This window comes from Giraffa tippelskirchi, chromosome 6 (genome assembly GCF_054371585.1).
Source record: "Giraffa tippelskirchi isolate mGirTip1 chromosome 6, T2T-mGirTip1v1.2.pri, whole genome shotgun sequence".
Taxonomy (NCBI): Eukaryota; Metazoa; Chordata; class Mammalia; order Artiodactyla; family Giraffidae; genus Giraffa; species Giraffa tippelskirchi.
In genome coordinates, this window is record NC_137280.1 from 1,727,752 (window position 1) to 1,745,807 (window position 18,056).

An 18,056-nucleotide genomic window follows, 5' to 3' on the forward strand; every position below is an offset into this window, starting at 1 on the left:
CCTCCTCTGTAAAAATAGAAATATTAACACTTATATCCCCTCTTTGTGAGGAGTCAATGAGATAATACACACTGTAATATAAGCCTGTAAGCCTAATGTAGTAGGACTCTGGCAACGTTAGATGATTTCCATTTTCTGTAATAAAATATGTCCTCTGTGTGTGTGTGTGTAGAAGAAAGGGGGACTGTTTAACCCATTGTTTTGACCAGAATGTCAACTTAATTTTTATAAAGTATTTTATAACAAATAATTTCTGAAGGAGCTGATCAGTGACCCATATTAAGAATAGGAAAACAGTGGAGAAAAATGTTAATACCACTGCATGATAGGATTTTTCTTGGACCACAATTGTGTTAGTTATACATTGATGCTTATGAGATTTTAGTATGATTGCCTTGTAGATGTCTTATTTGCCAAATTTACCTCACTTGAGTTTTTTAAAAAGGTGCCATTGTTAGAAATTGTTTATTTTTTCACTTGGTAAAAGAACAGCTCTTTTATATAAAATTTTATATTAGGAAAGAGCAATAATAATCCTAAATAAAACTTATATAGCCTTTTTCACTATATGTATTTGACACTTAAATAATGTTGCTTTTTTGATATTTCCAAAAGAAAGAAAAATTCAATTCTATCTTAAATTAGAAAACTATATATTAGCAAATACACATAGTTATCTAGAGCTAGCCTAAAATTCTGAAAAATACATGATGGTACATATTTTTAACTTGTTTTGGCACACATTGTATCAGCATTCCCTATAAAGAATACATCCTTTCCCATTCAAAACCAACTCTTTTGTGAGTAAAAGATTTAAATCCTTTCTAGAATATTGTTCATTTGACTCATAGAAAAGGATGTACTGGGCCATAGGAAATGCTGTAGATAGTTGAGAACTGGAGATGCATCTGGTAGAATACTTCTGACACCAGGTTATCCGCTCAGCAGTCATAAACGACTGGAAGAATTGAAAGAAAGCCTCGAAGGTGTCTGCTCTTCTCAGTGCTGGAAGTTGTTGAAAATGGGGATGAAAGAGACACAGGCCTTTTTGGATCTTACATGTAACCAGATCTACTTTCATGCATTTTCTCTTCCACTTAATTATAGGACTGACGTTACATCTTCTTTCTGCATGAAGGTAGCACAGGAGACTGTGATGAAATTATCTATATTATATTTTCAGCTTTATTAAGGTCTGATCTCATGTAAAACAATAAGAATTCACATCTAACCATGATTTTGATTAATCTGGAAAGTTTCTGGAAAAAAACTCAACTCTTAAAATTCCCAAAACTGATTCATGTGCTGGACAGGTCATTTAATTTGGCACATTTCATCGACCTTGACAAAACAGATCTTCAAATACCACTAAAAATCCTTAGCACTGGGCAGCTCTTTAGGGACTCAGGGTTTAAGACCTCTCCATGTTTGGCAGGAGTTTCTAACATGTCAGCTGAACAGATTTTCTATTCTGTGTCTTTGATCTCATAAAATCAGATTGCCCATACCTGTGTTTTGATCCCATCACTTCTTCTCTCACCGTTACAACTGTTTCCTGGCGAGGTGTGTGTATCTGTCTATCGTAGCTGATTCATGGGCACTCTGGCTGGCCTCAGAAAGGACAGAGTGAAATTTCATAGAGCACTTTGGCATGTCTCTCTCCACCATTTCTCATAGACTCTGGGCATAAATAATTTGTTAGGCACAGAATGTGCAGAAATATAAAGAGGAGTGGCTGATGAGATAGTGAGTCAGGAGACATTATTATGTGTGGGCATCCAGTGGAAGATTTAGGATGCCAAGGAGTTTGGAGTTGATCTGATAGTAGCGAGGAAGTCCTTGAGTATGGGAATAGTGTAATAAAAACTACATTTTATAAGAAGACCTTGATATAGTGTCTTGGATAAGCTAACATGAAAAAAAAGTAGGACATAATTACAAGTTATTATAGTGTGGACAGGAGATAATGAGGTTTTAATGATTATTTCAGATTCCTCTGCTTATGTAGAATATGATTAAAGGTAGAGATAATATTTATAAGTTTTTGAACAACTTTAAAGCAAAAAGATTTAGAAAGTCTTGAAAAAATCGAAGTAATGAATTTAAGGTTCTACTGATCTTCACCTTCCACCGTCTGTCCTAGATTTTTTATGCCATGCCTCTGTCTGTCTTGATTATACAGTTCCTACCCTGAATTGAATGATCTAGAAGTAATTTTAGGTTTCTGTAAATTTTACTTGGAGGAAAAGTTTTGGATAACTCATAGTAATATCTATCTGTTTGTTTATTTACCATTAATGGTTTAACAGAACACATAATAAATCTTTGCCAACAAAAATACAAACTATAAAGTTATGAAATATGAATTTTATCCAGTTATACATTCTTCATCATCATCTCTTTGCTCATTCATTCAGCAAAGACCTATCTTCTTAGATATTGTAATTAAAATTTAAAAGCATTTCAGGATGGCTTTTAAGGGCAGATTGCTGTGGGCTTTGATCTTGTACGCTGGGTTTCCTCTTGAGAACCACTACTTCAAAATTCTCCCTGGTAGTTTTAGATAAGACAATTGCAGCCATTTATACCACCTAGATTATGCCCAGGAACTGAAGTAGATTAAAAACTGACTCAAAAAAATACATTAGAGTTTGTTAGCTCAAATGGTGCTAAATAGAGATATATGGTCATTAAAAAGGAACACTAAAACCCAGTCTACTTATATTATTTCATATCAAATCTTTAAATCTGAGCTAATTTACTAGCAACTAACTAAATGTTGTTAGTCTGAATTGAGATATGCTATATGTGTAAGATGGCTTCCTAGGTGGCTCTTTGGTAAAGAATCCGCCTGTCTATGCAGGAGACATGGATTCAGTCTCTGGGAGGAGATCCCTGGAGGAGGAAATGACAGCCCACTCCAGTATTCTTTCCTGAGAAATCCCATGGACAGAGAAGCTTGGTGGCTGTAGTCCATGAGGTTGCAAGAGTTGGATATGACTTGGCGATGTCACAGACACTCATATGTATGAGATACCCTATAGATTCTTAAGATTAGTACAAAAGAAAGAGTGTAAAATATTTCATTAATACTTTTGTGTTGATTACATTTTTTTTCCTTTGGCTAAAACCTGTGACTTGCCAGATTTTAGCTCCCTGACCAGGGATTGAACTCGGCCTGGGCCCAGCAGTGAAAGTGCAGAGTCCTAACCACTAGATTGCCAGGGAACTTCCTGATTGCATCTAGAAATAATATTTTTGAAATATTATGTTAAATCAGATATATTTTTTATTGTGTCATTTATTTTTTAATATAGCTACTAGAAAATCTAAAGTTCAACAAATAGTTCACATATTTTTATGTGACAGCGCTAATCTAGATTAAATATTCTTGGGAATTGTTCTACAGATGAGTAGGCCTATGAAAATTGTATTTGCCAGATTTTGTTTGGCTTTGTCCACAGTAAAATGCCACATTTGTTGAAGTCAACATCTGTTCTTCCAAAATACTACCCTAGTGATTCCCCATATCATTAGGTAAGAGAGTAGAAGCATCTGCTTGAAGCAAGTACAAATGTGTCTTTCTATGAAGACCAAACAGAAAAAATGATAGGAAGGAGAGGCCGCTATTCCCACTTTTAAAGAATGGCTAATTCATTTCTAGTTGGCTTGTGCTTGCTCTGTCTTGCCAGCTCTCACAGTGCATTTGGGGCTGTCCTTGAGCGTGATCCAGTCTGCTACAGGCCATCGCATTTCACTAAATTCAGTGAATCTTGGGCAAGGTACATTGATTTACATAATCTCAGTAATACAAAACCCTGAGGCCCAAGAGAGGAAAACCTTCCTCTTCCTTTTATTTTTTTCAACTTAGAATTTATCCCAGTTACCTTCACCTGATGAGATACGTGTTGGAGCAGTCAGTCCTTCCCTGGGGTAGACCAGTTGCCAACTCAGCCTTCGCCTTTGCCCCAGACTATGGCAACACAGACGAGCGTTGTAGGAAGGTTGAACTGACCTCAATGACACTAGTCTTAAAAGGGAAGCATGGCAACTTTTATTGAATATTTCCTCTGTGCCACGTGCTGAGTGATATTTACACAATTCTCTCAATCCATATTCCAAGCTCATGAGATCTTTTCCCCTAATATTTCTGTTTTATTGGAACCACCCATCCCGTGAATATCAGAGAGATTCTCTAACTAGCATGGATGGAGCCTAGATTTGAAATCAGCTGTCTGTAAGCCCATTCATGATTTTTCCAGTTATCATGTAGCTAGGAGTGTGTCCCTTGTTTCATTAGTTATTGTTTATTATTTGCGCTTATTCCCCAATGATAAATAAGTTAGAATATAAACAGATGATTACTTTTTAAGTGCCATTACTTATAATTTATTCACACTTCATTAAGTATAGGAGAAGGCAGTGGCACCCCACTCCAGTACTCTTGCCTGGAAAATCCCATGGACGGAGGAGCCTGGTGGGCCGCGGTCCATGGGGTCGCTAAGAGTCTGACACGACTGAGCGACTTCACTTTCCCTTTTCACTTTCATGCACTGGAGAAGGAAATGGCAACCCACTCCAGTGTTCTTGCCTGGAGAATCCCAGGGACAGGGGAGCCTGATTGGGTCGCACAGAGTTGGACACGACTGAAGCGACTTAGCAGCAGCAGCAGCATTAACTATAGACTTCAGGATTCACTTTTATTTATCTTGAACAATTCTTGGTCATTTGTAAACTGTTACTTCTTTTAAAAAAATAATGCCTAACAGGTATATATACTTTTAATTACATGCCAGGAACAATTTTCAACACTTTATAGATATCTTCTCATTTAATTATTTGCCAAATCCTACGATGTATGTACTATTATTATTCCCATTATACAAATAATAGAAGTTAATGACTACTAAGTAGAAGAGCCAGAATCAAGACCAGCTAACGTACTTCCAGCATTTACAGGCTAAACTTCTACGTTATTCTGCTATTTTTAAATTGATGGGTTACCTGTTCTTTATAGTTCTCTCTTCAGAAATATTTCAATTTATTGCCAGTTTCCATTTCCCAGGAAGATATAGGACCAGCCAGAGAGACACTGGAAGATGAACTGAATTTAAGTAGTTAAATTTCAGAAACAAATATTTACACCAATCTTAGTGTTTTTATTCTTCTACATCTGTATCTTGTGAATTACATATATTCTTTTAAGTACTCAATAACAATTCAAATTCAATTCAAGTTTATCTAGTCTTGATTTAAATTAATGATAAATTATCGAGGAATTCTTGCACATTGCCAGTAGTTGGTATTTATATTTTCCTCTGGGTCTCTGATCTTTCAGATCAAGAGACAGAACAGAATATAGTAGTTGAAAGACAGAATTCCCAAGCCCAGTCTCTGCCAAATCGCAACACACCAGTGTTAGTGTTGTGACAAAGTCTCATCTAAACTATAAGATGTTTGGATATTAAAGTTGAAAAGACAAATGGGGAGGAAAATGGCAGGTTTTCTCTGTTTAGACAGTATATAAAGCCTTCTCAAGGTGAATCAGTTAAGCTGACTTTTCAGCTTCTTTTTAAAGACATCTTCTGTACCATATTTGTACAGGTGTCTAACACGATGTTCATTCAGTTGACCAGTTTTGCTTACTTTGAGCCAGTTTTTTAATCTGATTGAATTCCTTTGACAAACTGACTTTCAGAATCACATCAGCTATATCTTTGAGCAGAGATTTCCTTTGCTTTCATAAAATGTAGCTCAAAGTTTATTAAAGGCTTTCAGTGGCATTAAGAATTTTGTTTTCAAAATGTACAGTAAATTGCACAGAAAATGGTTTTTAATTTTTCTAATCTAATTCTGGAGGTAATTTCCTGAGTTTTTTCCCCATTTTTCTGAGAATATGTAGAAAATGGTACAGAATTTAACAGATGAAAGGACTTAATGCATAGTCTATTTCCTTAACGTTTCTATGCTTTGAAATGTCTTAACATTACAGCTATTTTTCATTTTGAAGTCTGATGTATGAATTTTAATTCAAATGTAACAGTCCTCTCATTTTACTTTCTATTATGAGTGTGTGTTTGAAGACAGTAAAGGCAAGGCAGCCTTGTTTTGAAATTTGGTTATTGTATTGATAAAGACAATCAGCCTGTGGGCTTCTGCATTTGTCAGAGAATGTAAGGTTTAATTGCCAATTTGTGATTCAAATTATTCTTCAGGTTTTATAGCATTTATATTACTTTTTCCCTGTTTCTGAAGTTCCCTGTTCCACTAAATATACTTGGGAGTGTATGTTATCAGGCAGCTATAGTCTCTCCACTTTTATGCACCTGCAAAGCAAGTTAGAACAGACTTAGTTACCTCAAAGTAAGGAAGCATTCAATCTATTAGACAAGAGATGCCATACCATCATTCTGCTAAATTCCCAAACTTCAAAATTTCTGTGCAAAAACCAAATAAGCAAACACCTCAAGAATACATCATAATGAAACTACTGCTTCGTTGCTGTTTTATTTCTTTCCTGAAGACTCCCATGTCACTTTGCTTCAGATTTTCCAGTATCGGTCTCCTGCACGCTGACCTAATCGAATCCTCTGCAGTGACCTGCAAAGCGACCCGGCCCTGCCTGCCTGTTAGCACGTATCTCTGTGAGTCCCCCTCGCTGACCCTCTTTCTATTCTGACTGAGAGTCTTCACACTGGCTATTCCTTCTATCCCAAATATTTTCCCTGGATCTTCTCAAGCCTGAGTCCTTCTTGTCTTCATTGTTTCAGCTCAAATATTCCTTCCCCAGGGAAGTACTATCTCTCTACTCACTTTGAAGTAACTGCCATCCCTACCCTAAGTCATTTAACCCACTTTAATTTATCTTATTTATTTCCTTACTTTCATTCTTATCTCCCCACTGTAGTCAATTTCATGAGATCAATAATCTTATAATTTTTGTTGACCGTTACATTTCCTTATACTTCCTGGCGTATAGTAAGTGCTCAATAAATACCTGAGTTGCTATATGGAATAGTCACAACACAACTTACCCTTTACATGGGTCTGCTTGTATTTGGGCAGGACTTGTACAAAGGTTATAAAATAGCTTTCATCAAAGGAGACAGTGGAAGAAAATATGTCTTTCAGAAGGACTGCAATTCATTAGAAAGTGAGAGTTAACAAGTTTTCTTGAAGAAATAAAAAAAATACGAAACAGTTCTAAGGCAAAAGGAGACTTAACATTAGTCATGTTGTAGCACCTCTAAAAGTTAACAAAGAAATTGGACTAATGGCATGAAGGAATTTCTATATTTGACTGTAATCATTATTTGTAATCACCTGTACCCCAAATGTATCTTAGTAGATTACAGAAAGAGAAAGACAATTACTTGGGCACAAATGCATTTTCTTCCTTTCTTACTGTGAAGCTTCAGTGCTTTTGGCTTGATAAATTGCCTAAACTACCTGGCTGGCTTGAAGGGAAAGTTATGTTTTTACATTTATATTAAACAAAAAACTTGGGCTTTAAAAATAAATCACCACATCTGATGGTATTGCCTCTCTTTCATTTGTTTGCTATCCGGTGTGAGTTAAAGGTTACGTGCAGAACAGTCCCTGGAGTGCAATTTACACTTGCAGGTAGCAGTAAAGCCTGCAACCAATAACCATCACAGACAGAGGAGCTGTCAGGGACCAGATTCATTGCCCCCATTCCCAGAGTCCTTTTGTTTTTAGAAGACACTGAAATATGTTCTCTTTTCTTAGCCCACAAGAATTTCAGAGATGACCTTTGACCCGTCTTTTGGCACCATACAATAAATACAGAAAAACCTCCCAGCACTGCCTTAAGAGCACTTACTGGAGGAAAGAGTGGGCACACAAAAATGATACCGAATGACAAAAACTGTATCGTCTTAAATCCAGTTTTAAAATTTGGTGCGGAGCGTGGACTCAGCATAATTTTTGGTCGACAACATTTCCTTATTATAAGCCTTCCCTGGGAAAATAATATAAACGGTGATATGTGTTAGCTTTGTTGTCGGCCTGCCTAAGGTGCGCTGCCGTTTGCGGTGCTAGGAATTCCCAGGACCTGTGATGACTGTGTACGTGGAAGTTCGTGATGAATTTTTCCTAGCCTTTTCTTCAAAGTTTTATCTTTCTAGTCTTTCCAAGTGACTATAGTAATCAATATTCAACTTTCCAGCTGCTTAACTTTTAAAATTCCTGTAATTTTTCTGTACCTAGATATTCTCATTTGTAGAACATTGCCACTGTAGGCATTATCCAAGATCTTTTCCAGCATTAAATACAAACTCAAAGTCATCAGGGAACTTCTCCACATAAGACAGGTCTTTCTGACAAGATGTTAGTTACATTAATGTATGAGAGCCTGTGTGTCATTTTTTTTATCCAGAAAGAAGTGGATTAACTGTTTTTTGATAACTCTTATGAGCAGTCTTTACTAAATCAAAGAAAGCATTCAGGATAAAAGTATTATGAACGTAGCAAGGGTTCTATTTTGAGCACAAGCTGGTCTTTCAGTATGACAAACAGCAGTGAGGACAGGGGCCAACCTGGGAGACAGTAGAGTGTATTAACTGTAATAACAGTGAGGTGATCCTTTGAAAAGAACTGGTCCTGAGGAAATCCATCAGGGAAATAAACTTTTCCCAAGAACAAAATTTTTGACATCAGAGGAGAGAGCCTCTTCTGAAGACAGCTGCAAATTTCTGCTTGAAAGCCTACGTTTCAAGGTATATCCTGATACCATGTATCAGAATGCATGGACCTATGTCTGTGTGTTAAGAATAGAAAACACTGTGAGGAAAAATAGACTTGGTTTACTAAAATATGTGAACTACCGGGGCATAGGCCCCGCAACTTGTCCCCACCAGCAAAGCAGAACAAAGAGGGTGATGTTAGTCCTCTCTATCACCATAGCAAGGGACCTTGAAGTCTTCATATATTGATCCTATTTTACAGCAAGAGGTGGCAGAGAAGGGTTAATACCAAATGAGAATGGATTTCCTCATGAGAATACGGAAGACATCTCTTGGCAATCCTCAAATACTTGAGGGTAGCTGGGGGCAACTTCAATGGGTCGAAGTTCAGCCTTGGCAGATAATCTCAGAACCAGTGAAAATTTCAGTTACGACAATGAATTGGACCTCATTTGAGCATTGTAGAGGCTCAGGGTACTAGTATACACATGAAGTCCATTTGTCCCAAACCAGGAGGTGTAAATTTAACCTGATCAGATATGTGCAAAACTTAACAATAGAAATTCAGATGTTTGCAGAAATAATTTAAGCTTTCATCATTTAAATATTAAGTTTTCAGCCAACAGAAATTGGCTCTTAGCAATTGCATAAATGATTGCCCAGAGTAGTATGACATCTAAAATATATGAAGATAAGTTATGAAATATACATTAGAGCAGATGGCCGTGAGGAGAGCCAGTTGGACAGAATAATAAGCAATACAAATTAAGAAATTCTTAGTTAATTAAAGAAGATTAAAGGTACTTAAAGGGGACATAAAGACCTAGGGATCTTCTCAAACAGAGGATTAGTATGTTGGGGCTCTGCCATGCTCTCCTCTCCAACGTGTTGCTAACGAAAGGACAGTCATGTGTAGAACAGATGAAAAGAATTCATTAGGATGCTATCTTCAGTAACCCAAATCCCTTGATTCAACATACAGGGACAGAGTGTCATAAATTCTTGTGTAATTTGGTCTGAGCAGTCCTCTCTTTTATTCTGCTCTATGCATTTGGATCCCATTAACTTTTAAAAGGACTTTCATGCGCAGGCGATAATAGGCACATTTAGTGGGCGCAGTGACTTAGTACACTTTATGGTCTTCAACTCTGGGAAGCACTGCTTTACAGAATGTTAATTCTCAAGGGCTTTGCCTTTAGCACATGCTCTTCAATCAATACTTGTAGAAAGCATACACAGTTTTATTAAAATTTGATTGGTTTTACCCCAGAATTTCATTTTTGAGAAATAATCTTAAATCTTGATTTGGTAAGTTCCTGCTCTCAGGGATATTTTACCTGAAGTGTGTCTTTTATGCTTTCATATCAGTCTAGGTCTCAGTTTTAAGTCATGTGGTTTATGGTAGGACATTTTTTCTCCTAGACAAGGATTTGTTTTCTAACACACTTTGGACATGGTTGCCTAGCTAACAGTGTCCACTTAACTACAGATTCTTGGTTCTCATTTCTCTGCTTACAACAGCATGAAGAAGATTTGGAGTTGATGCACTAATTCTGTTTCACTCAATTCTACCCTCTGAGGGGAGTGGCTTTTTCTGTATCATATTCCACAGAACCCCACCCTTTCATCCCTTTTTGGTATTCCTGACACAGATTCCAGGGATTATGTCTGGACTAATAGACAGGACTAGCACTGTGTCTTGTTTTATTACTACTTTATGTTCAGTGTCTGTGATGGTGTTAAGATGATGTGGCGAGGATTCTTCATTTCTACTTTTTCCATTCAAGTAATGACATATGTTGATCTTTTTAAAAAATGTATGGAGTATAATTGATTTACAGTGTCATATTAGTTTCAGAAAATGAAACTGTACAGAAAAATGAATCAGCTGTACACATGCTTATATACACTCTGTTTCGTGTGTGTGGATTCTTTCCCCATTCAGGCCGTTACAGAGTAGTGTACTCTGTAATTAAGTACTCAAGTAGAATTCCTTGTGCTATACAGCAGGTTCTTATTAGTCATCTATTTTACATGTAGTAGTGTGTATATGTCAGTTGCAATCTCCCAATTTATCCCTCCCTCCCTTTCCCCTGGTAACCAGAGGTTTTGTCTTCTACATCTATGACTCTGCTTCGGTTTTATAAGTAAACTCATCTGTACCCTGTTTTTTAGATTCCACATGTAAGCAATATCATATTTGTCTTTCTGTGTCTGACTTCACTCAGTGTGACAATCTCTAGGTCCATCCACATTCCTGCAAATAGCATTATTTTGTTCTCTTCTACGGCTGAGTAATATTCCATTGTATATATGTACCACATCTTAATCAGTTCCTCTGTTGTGGACATTTAGGTTGCTTCCCTGTCCTGGCTGTTGTAAATAGTGCTGCAGTGAGAATTGGGGCACATGAGTCTTTCTGAATTATGTTTTCTTCTGGGTATATGCCCAGGAGTGGGATGGTCTTATGGTAGTTCTATTTTTAGTTTTGTAAGAACCCACCATACCATTCTCCATAGTAGCTGTATCAATTCATATTCCCACCAACAATGTTGGAAGATTCCTTTACTCCACACCCTCTCCAGCACTTACCAGTTTGCAGAGTTTTTGATGATGGCCATTCTGACCAGTGTGACTTGGCACTTCATTGTGGTTTTGATTTGCATTTCTCTAATAATTAGTGATGTTGAGTACCTTTTCATGTGCCTCTTGGCCATCTTTTTGTCTTCTCTGGAAAATGTCTATTTAGATCTTCTACCCATCTTTTGACTGGGTTATTTGTTTAAATGTGAGGCTGGGTTATTTGTTTAAATGTGAGGCTGGATGCTATAAAACTATTAGAGGAAAACATAGGCAGAACATTCTTTGCATAAATCACAGCAAGATCTTTTTTGACCCACCTGCTAAAGTAATGAAAATAAAAACAAAAATCAACAATTGGGATCTAATTAAACTTAAAAGCTTTTATACAGCAAAGGAAACCATAAACAAAACAAAAAGACAACCCTCAGAATGGGAAAAAATATTTGGAAATGAAGCGACCGACAAGGGATTAATCTCCAAAATGCACAAACAGCTCTTGCAGCTCACTATCAAAAAAGATGTGTGTTGAATTTAAAAAGAGACAGCAGACACAGTGTTCATTGGAATTCAAAGTGTGAGCATATGCTAGTAAGCATTTTGGATCGATCTTGTGTGAGCTATGCATTAAGACAATTTGAAAGGAAAAGTCACTAGGTCTAATTTTAAATAACTGTAGAAGTGACAGCCCCAATTTTTCTCTCTCCCTCTCTTATCCATAGAACTAGGAAGAGTATGAGCCAAAATTTACTTGTGATGGAACCTTTCTCTTTGAATATATGCTATAAAACCAGAAGGATCATTGGAATTCTTTCTGACCTTAAGTTTCACGTGCGCTGAGGAAGAGTACCAAGCTGTGTACTCTCTGCACTTACAAGAGACCCTCGATCTCTGGACCTTGAAGCTGCAGTTGGTTCTGGTGAATATTACCCCAAATTGTTTTCCTAATGGCAGAAAGTTATCATTTAAGGTCACTGTTGATACCCTTTGGAAAGGCACTTCGGACCTATATTAAATGGTGTAATATCTGCTCCATTGTCAAATGCAGGAGTTACCTTTCCACTCTCCCCAGTCATCCTACATTACTGACGAGTGAATATGGTAAGAAGCAAATGGAGATGAAAAATACAGATGTTTAAGTCGAAGAAAAATCCATTTAAACTTCTCTACACAGAAGTAAATTATAGGCTTTCAAGCTGAGACAAAAACCTGTCTGTTTATCAGCTTAAACTGCAATCCATATGGAAGATGGGAAGGCCCTTGAGGATTTTGAGTAAAAGTCATCTTCTCATAAGGTGATTCCTTATAATCTTTTCGTGAACTCTGTCCCCAGATACTACTAAGGATTTTTCTTTTAGAAAGGAGTAGAATTAAAAAAATTGAATATTACTCTGAGAATCCATCTGTATCTGCTGATTTTAAATATTCCTTAAATAGAGCGTGCGTGCGCTCAGTCATGTCCCCGTCCTCGTGACCCCGTGGACTGTCACCTGCCAGCTCCTCTGTCCTGGAGATTCTCCAGGCGAGAATGCCAGAGCAGGTTGCCGCTTCCTCCTCCAGGGGGTCTTCCTGACCCAGGCGTCCACCCCGCGTCTCATGTCTCCTGCACCCGCAGGCAGGTTCTTTACCAGTCGAGTCACCAGGGACAGAGAACAGGGCGTCCGTCTCTCTTATTGGAATAACTGAATACAATGACTTGAAATGCAGCAGATTTTTAAAGATGGAATTCTAGCAATGTTTTGTGAGATGATTCACTGACATGGGTAATTAGGAGCTATTGTAGAAGGAGGAAAAACCAGAAGGGTTGAAAGCGTGAGGGGTAATAGATGCGTTTGACCACCAGACTGTAAAGGGGAGCAGTGACTCAGCTTTAAGTGGTATTGACCCGTGTTTTTCTTTTAGTGAGCCTGACTTACTTTATGCTGAAGAATACATCCATCTACCTTTGCCTTCATGCAACTAGAATCTTTAGCTACGCAAAGTATACAATTTAAGAATAACTTATCAGAATATGATCCATCGTTACTGCAGCTATATACTGCAAAATTTATTAATTTTCATGAAAACAGATATAGTAATTATAATTATTGCAAGTGGTTTTTGTCTCGGAGGGGTATGCTTATAGTAGATTAGATATTGCGATATCAGAGGCACTGACTTAATCTTGAAGACTGCATAAATGATTCATGTGATACTGATTCATAAAAGAGCAGTATCCTATAAGTGAGGATGACTTTTCATTAAGTTGAAATGTAAAGTGGATCAAGATAAAGTATAATCATGGAAACGACCTTGCTAACCATCAGCAAGGAGAAGCAGGAAGTAATATCCAGGGCAAATCTCAAATTGACTGAATTGCCTTTTATTTTTTAATTTCTTGTTACATATTTTTTAAAAATTGAAGATAGATTTCTCTGTTGGTTATTCATATGTAAAATAATCTAGAGAGCAAAATTAAAAAAAGTATAATTTTTTTGGGAAGAGCAAGTGTTAAAATGAAGTTGGCATCTGTTTTGTAACCATTATCCTAGGACCTTCGATAAACTAGAGATAGTCCTTGAATCAAAGGTGGATGGAATGTTAAGGTAGTTTTTCCATAGATGCTCACCACTCAGTGAAAAGAGAGAATATGAAAGATCATAAAGATTAGTTTGTGAAGAACAGAAACTGTAAAACTCTTCTAGGAGAAAGGGCCTATCCTCTTTGGTTATTTGTTTTCTAGACTTTTCTGCATCTGCATATGTCCAAATTTAGTCAATTTTATTTTTCAGTACCTTTCACAAAGGAGAAGTTTATTGTTTAAAATAGAATATAGAAAAAGATTTGGGAATAAAACATCACCTTCAGGAAATAAGATTCTTTTTCAATTAATTTTGTTGCATATATTCACATAAAATAAATGAGCATGCTAATACAAATATGCTAACTTTCATAAAAATACACTGTTTTTACGCTGGTAATCTCCAGTAACTTCTAGTCTATCCAGCTAAGTGTGTTGATTTTATGAATGATTTTGTCTTCTTCAAGATTTGTAGCACAGATTCTAAAGACTATTTACTACGTCTCTCAGAGTAGTCAGCCACTGTTTGCACTGTTTCCCCATCTATTTGCCGTGAAATGATGGGACTGGATGCCATGATCTTAGTTTTCTGAATGTTGAGCTTTAAGCCAACTTTTTCACTCTCCTCTTTCACTTTCATCAAGAGGCTCTGACTGAACTGAACTGAACTGATGAGTAGTCATACAGGTGATATCCAATAGGCACTTTTTGGGGACTGAGTCATTAAGAAAGGGTCAGTAGGGCACCTACTGAGCATTGCTGTCATTCTATTAATTTGTGTTTTTGTATTGGCAGTAATAAAATGGCATTTTTTATTCTTTAAAAATCAATTGTTTTCAATAATTTATATTGGCTCTCTCCACATTTTGATGAGAACTGATTTGAGATTCCTCTATCCTTGAGAGAGAAGTGATAGGAACAACATTTAGAAAATCACAATATTTAGGCTAGCTCTAACATGATTTTGGGGTATGACTTTTGGTTGAGAACAGATGACAGATGTTATGGATCCATGCACACTATTTTTTTCAGTTATTCATTTTCTTCATTCATTAAGTCAGTAATCAGTTATGTACTAGGAACTTGTATGGGTCAGGAATGTAATAAACATGAGATTTTTCAAGTAATGCGTGAACCCAGAAAAACTGCAGAAGAACATGTGTTCTCTAGAACATTGATAAGGGTCTTCAGAGAACTGGGACTGTAGAGAGGAGTTTAACACTGTGACCAAGGAGCAAGAGGCAAACAAACCGTGTCAGGTAGACATCCCATGGGCACGCAGCTCGCCAAGCTCACGAAGGGATGCTTGGTTCCTTTAAAATGCAGCCATCGCATTTTCCAGTTTCCAGACCATCACAGATGGTTTGTTTTGTCTGAAGTACTTGTTTCCCCTCTTCTTTCAAATAAATCCACATCATGCTTGTGTCTTCTGTCTTCAGGGAGACCTTCCTGGACCCCCTGGCCTAGCTTAGACTAAGTCAAGTCCTCTTGATATAAGGAAATGTCACCCTTCATTTCATTTTTCTTTTAAATTTTACTACAGTTATTCCATTTCTTAATATTTGTTTGATGTCTATTTTTCTTGCTTCATTTTCCTTTTTTAAAAATTCTGTTAACTAGGATAGCCTGGGTTAAGTTATAGTGACAATTAACTCCACAACCTCAGGTACACAGCACAGCGAAGATGTATTTCTTGCCTGTGCTTTGCTTCCAGTGTGAGTCAGAAGTGAGTCTGGCTTTACACAATCCTTCAGAGACTCAGGGCAGTAGAGGCAGGCTCTGCCAAATACTGCAGGTGAATCTACCAGAATGGAGCTATAGGGGTGTTTCGTGGCTTGTTTGTCTGTTTTGTTTGTTTGCTGTCTTGTTTTTGGTTGCTTGGTCCGGGCAGCAGGAATAGACTAGCTCAGGTCTTGACACTGCCCGTTGCTGCATCAGAGTCATAGTCCCGCCCAACTGGCATGAGCTTGAGTAATGCAGTTCTCTTTGTGCCCTGAAAGAAAGAAAGGGAAGTCACTTAGTCGTGTCCGACTCTTTGCGACCCCGTGGACTGTAGCCCACCAGGTTCCTCCATCCGTGGAATTTTCCAGGCAAGAGTACTGTAGTGGGTTGCCATTTCCTTCTCCAGGGGATCTTCCCAACCCAGGGATTGAACCCAGGTCTCCTGCACTGCAAGCACACACTTTACCATATGAGCCACCAGGGAACCCCCTTTCTTTCTTTTCTTTCTTTGTGCCCTGAAAGGAGAAGAATCTGATGTTGGTGAGTGAAATCCCAAGAAAACAACAATGGTGAAAAGGAAGTCATTAGGGCCAAAATTGATAAAAGAATAGCTAAAAAGCTATTCTAATTAGATTTGGTTCAATTATACCATGTACTACTAAAAGGATTTGCCTCGGGGATTGCTAATTCATTGTCAACTGTAATTGAGTAATTATTTGGAGGAGAAAAAGATTAAGAGAAATTGAGAGGGGCAAGCATAATCCCTTTTGTAAAAATTTATAGGAAATTGGGTTCATAAACTATAAACTGATGGATTATTGCTGGGGTTGTTTATGGAAAGTTGCAGAAAAAATTGCCCAAAGACAGATACTTGTCTGCATAATGTTACTGCTCCAATTAAAAATATATAAATGAGAGTAAGCATTTAGAAACTTTTGTAGACAGTTGTCAGAGAATTTTACATCTATCAAATGTAATAATAATGATTTTAAGATATTTTAAAAATATTAAGAAATGTACTTGCGTTTTGTGTCTTTGCTTTGTATGTGATTTCATTTTTCTAATGAGTCACTTATTATTGTATTTTACAAAAGTTTCAGTCCATGATAGGTGGAAAATTAAAAAAAAACAACCAGAATAGTTCATCACCACAGATGATGTGTGAAGGACTGTTTTGAGCACTTCCTGAAGGATATGAAGGAAAGTGATCACTGGGGATTAGCCTGTGTTGATACACAAAGACAAGCAGTAATCTCAGACCACACATATTTTTCTTTTCAATGACTAATCTAGTAATGTTGGAGAAATGCAGTATATCTAATGTAGGTGGATCTTGGCCCATTGACAAGTTTCTCACCTTTTTTGGAAAAGTCACTGAAATGTGGGCTACGTTATTAAATAGGCTATCAGTTAACTTTGACAGCAAAGCGCTCTGGTTTCTTGGCCCAGTGTCCACCTCCCCAGCTGCCTCTCCGCTCTTCCTGGACACTGCTCCCCTACGATGGCACCTTCAGGTCCTCTCTACATTTCTAATCCCCTACTTTCCCCTAGTTGTACTTTTGCACCAGGTCTGAGATGTGGAGAATGAGAAGTAAATAAAATAATTTTTAACATTTAAAGGAAAAGATGGGGGAGACCTATGTAAAGCATACATAATAAAGCATATATTTCAGTAGATGAAGTTAATGTGCAACTTAATCAAAATAGTGAAAGTCATCTTAGATTGCACTGTAAGGAGATTTATTGGTCTGTCTACCAATTTATATTCCATTTTTCTGCCAAACTAAGTTAAGTCGTTTTACTATCCATGCATCTTGAAAGATATCAAATAAACTATTGAAGTATGTTCAAGATATTTTATTGCATGTGTGTATACACACTTAGTCGTGTCTGACTCTTTGCAACCCCATGGACCATAGCTCACCAGGCTCCCCTGTCCATAGGGTTTTCCAGACAAGAACTCTCGAGTCAGTTACCGTTTCCTACTCTAGGGGATCTTCCCTACCCAGGGATCGAACCCCTGTGTCTTGCATCAGCTTCATGGGCAGGTGGATTCAAATAGATTGTTGAAGTAGGTTCAAAACATGTTATTACATATTGTAATATTACAAGACAGGTGGTCTCACATTTGTTGCTGAGCTATCTAGTAGCCAGAACAAAGAGAGAAGTAAGAATTATGAATAAAAGTGAAGCTTTTTTTCCAGGAAAAGCCAAGCTTTTTCCTGAAATCCATGCTTTCTGTGTTCCCACAGAAAGGAAATTGTGTGATATAGCAGTCAATATCCACTCACAAATACGTAAAATAATTTGAGGAGTTTATATGTCTTTTTCTTTCTGTAGCTCTTTGGTAGTCTGGCTTGGTCAAAATGTAACAAAACACATCTAAAGTAGTTTCTCAAGTTTTAGATTGTCTAAGGATTGCCTGGGTAGAGTCTGACTCAGCAGATCAAGGGTGGGGCTCAGAAATCTGTTATTAAAAAGCATCTCGG

General features: G+C 37.3%; 1 protein-coding gene across 1 annotated transcript in view; it reads left to right on the forward strand.

Moving 5' to 3' along the window:
• LOC145509421 (uncharacterized) overlaps positions 1–12,672 on the forward strand; it is a 132,279-nt gene extending 119,607 nt beyond the window's left edge. The window contains exons 7-8 of the mRNA XM_081498046.1: positions 6,547–6,644; positions 12,008–12,672. The gene's annotated coding sequence lies outside the window, so the exon portion shown is untranslated. The remainder of the gene's footprint in view (positions 1–6,546; positions 6,645–12,007) is intronic.
• The last annotated feature ends 5,384 nt before the right edge of the window (positions 12,673–18,056 follow it).